This window comes from Leptonychotes weddellii, chromosome 2, assembly GCF_054177405.1.
Source record: "Leptonychotes weddellii isolate Sample4059 chromosome 2, ASM5417740v2, whole genome shotgun sequence".
Taxonomy (NCBI): domain Eukaryota; kingdom Metazoa; phylum Chordata; class Mammalia; order Carnivora; family Phocidae; genus Leptonychotes; species Leptonychotes weddellii.
This window is the reverse complement of record NC_138370.1, coordinates 126,235,266-126,238,909: the sequence shown is the minus strand read 5'-3', so window position 1 is coordinate 126,238,909 and position 3,644 is coordinate 126,235,266.

Sequence of the window (3,644 nt, the reverse complement as noted above, 5' to 3'; positions counted from 1 at the left end):
TCAAAACCACAAGGATAGTGAACCAAAAAAAAAAAAAAAACAAGCTTTTTACGGGGGCTAAAAAAGCTGGCGTTGGTTCTATGGGGACAATAAGGGTATCAAAATAGATCTGGGAGGAGATCTTGTGAGATAGGAGTATAAGAAGTTGTAGAGGGACTCCAAGATATGAAAGAGAAACCACACACGCTTTGCTGAGTGGGCATCGTTTTGGTAGGTCATTTGCCTCCACAAAGGAAAATCTGATGGCAGGGTGATCATAATGTTGGAAAAAAACAGAGACAGACAATCACAAGGCAACTGCAATCATTCCCTTTAGGGAATGATTTAAATTAAGCAGAGACCGTGGGGGCAAATAAGAGGGAACAGATACAGACATTTCAGAAGTAGAATCAACAGGACAAGGAGGCTGATGAAATATACAGAGCAAAAGAATAGGAGTAGGAAGTACAGAGGCTAAGTTTAGGGAGACACACAGACCATCAAGCTAACATTATGTGTAAGGACGTCATCATTCGGTCTTAACATGCTACAGTGCTGGGGGGACAGCAGAGGTAAACTACCCAGCAGACATTTGCACATGTGTCTGTGGTTTGGAACAGAAGATTTATACACAGAGATTTGGGAGTCAACTTTTTAAATGGTGAGGAGCTAAAGGAGCCAGCCAAAGGGGCTATGACGGAAGAGTCAGAGAGCAGTTCCCTGGAGAGCCTACAAAATCCCTGACTCATAGATTGCATAATGTCAATAAAAGGGAAATTGGCAAAGCTGATTACATGAAAATTAAGAAGGTTTACTTGTAATAAACATTTGTAATAGCATTAAAAAAAACCTTTTCAGACACATGAACTCATTTGATTTACACTAGCAGTCTGTTAGAAAGGATCCTAATTCTATTTTGTAGCTGAGGGAACGAAGAGAGGTTAAAAGTCCCACAGTTCATGAAAGGAAAGTTGTCTGGGATCAAATCCTAGATTGTTTTCACTAGACCATGAAAGGCTATGGAGAATCTGGGAAAAGTACAAGTCCTTAAAATGACCCATTAGGTCTTGGTGATTTTCCATCGGACCTTCTCTCCTACTACTCACCCCTCAAACACTCCCATCCAGCTCACTGAACTCCTCACTGTTTCCTGAACATGCCAGACATTATTCTACCTGAGGGCCTTTGCACTGGTCATTTATTCCTCCTGGAATGTTCTTAAATAAAAATCCTCTGGGGGGGCAGGGGGTGGGGGGAAGTACCACCACTAAAATAAAAAAGACCAATATCACATAAATAAGGAAACAGAAGTACTAACTCCACATACAATTATGGAAATCATGGACAGACAGGGACATAGAGGAACACATGCCTTATATAAGTGGTTCACAGAAAGAAATCCTAAGTTTATCTGGTAGGACATAAGAAGTGCATTGCAAGGGTGCATCATATGTAAACAGAGGACAGACAAGTACAGGTCCACTGCACCAACAGATGCAGATAAACCCACCATGTCTAATTTATAATACAAATAGATTTCATGGGACTCTTAAATCACAGTTATCAACAGAAGTATGCCACCAGGGGCGCCTGGGTAGCTCAGTCGTTAAGCATCTGCCTTCGGCTCAGGTCATGATCCCAGGTTCCTGGGATCGAGTCCTGCATCGGTCTACCTGCTCGGCTGGAGGCCTGCTTCTCCCTCTCCCACTCCCCCTGCTTGTGTTCTCTCTCTTGCTGTCTTGCGCGCGCTCTCTGTCAAATAAATTCTTAAAAAAAAAAAAAAAAAAAGTATGCCACCAACCACCATGGTAGACATAAATACAGGACTGGGGACAGCTCTGGCTGCCTTCAGCCCTTCAGTCCATGCAAAAAGAAGAACTCTAAAATCATGGGATGCTCACTTTGGAGCACCAATGAGAGCAGAAAATGATCAGTAAACGCATTTTACAGCTGCCTCAGTTAAAAAGCTCCATGATCTATGGGACTTACTATGGAATTACCATTTAGCCTACAACCCTATGGCCACTGGATATATATAGAGATTTAATGGATGATTAAAAAGAGAATTACAACTGATAGACAAGGGAGTTTTCAATAGGCCCTGGATGTGGCTTGCTTTAGGCTACATCAAAGAGACGTTTTACCAAAAGATAGTCCTCATACGATGTGAAGCACTCGTGCCCCAGATATAGGAAAAAGGGAGGCTTCAATACACAGCCAAACTTCCGTATAAGGCAGCAACGAAACAGAGACAATTTTGTCTCGTTATAGCATATTGTTGCTCACAGACATGGAAACACTTTGGGACTGCAGGGGCTGGAGGACAGCTATAACTAAAGAAAATCCAGGCCTTTCTCCCAAGGACATACTTAAGAATAAGTGGAGGAAAGTGACATACCAGCTAGGTCTCATATTGCAGATTAGAATACTGCTATAGACTTCATCCAATTCTTGTGCCCCTGCTCGCTTGTGCAACGGCCACGTTTGCACTTGTCCTTATAAGACAAGTGAGATAACCACACTCAATTGCACCATCAGTTAGGATACAAATGTGCAGTCAATCTTGTTTCCTGCTTATATTCCTCATAGTTACCAATATTCTAATTTTTTGTCTTGCCAAGTCAACCAAATACTTCACCTATTGCCACCACAGAAATGGCCATAGCAATAACAGGACCCCACTATCGTGCAGAAACTTAACTACACTATCTGCTTAATTAACCCAGCATTAAAAGAGTCAGATTATTCACATTAGGAAAGAGAGAGATGCACCAAATACTGGACTCTACCATACTAGACTCCCCAGAATCTCCTGACAACAATCTAGACTTGGCACAAATCATGTGGGAGGATGACCCAGAAATTACCCCGCTGGTTGAAGGAGCCTGGGAAGACCTCTCAGAAGATACGTTAGATGATGACACCTGGCCACAACAGGTGCCTGCTGATTGGTTTGAGTGCCAACATGTGTTGACTCCCATGAGGCATCTCCATTTTAATGATTGCTTAACTGAACTAGCAGCAGCACTAGCAGCTTTATAGGGACAAATGACTCGACGGATATTTATTGGCTTTTAATATACTATTGTCAATGTCTACAGGGGCCAATTGATCAGATAATGGAGGACATAATTTTAGGTTACAAATGTACCCATCTGTACCACATGACAGCCCAGATTTGGTGTCTGGTCTTACGTATTACAGCCATAAATATGGCCGATATCCTGATGAGCTCAGGAGATACCAATACTCCTTTAGCCCTAAATACCCTATGAACATCCCTAGACCACAAGACCAGCCTACACCGAAACTCAACTTTTCAAATCATGCCCCAACCATACCAGTACTGACTGTACACATACCAGGCTATATTTTATACAATAACCTCTTCCTCTTTTCAGAGCTAATGTATGCACATAATTCTACTTAAAAAAAAAAAAAAGGCAGCTTTAAGACACTTTCGCACTCGGGCGCCTGGGTGGCTCAGTTGGTTAAGCGACTGCCTTCAGCTCAGGTCATGATCCTGGAGTCCCGGGATCGAGTCCCGCATCGGGCTCCCTGCTCGGCAGGGAGTCTGCTTCTCCCTCTGACCCTCCTCCCTCTCATGCTCTCTGTCTCTCATTCTCTCTGTCTCAAATAAATAAATAAAATCTTAAAAAAAAAAA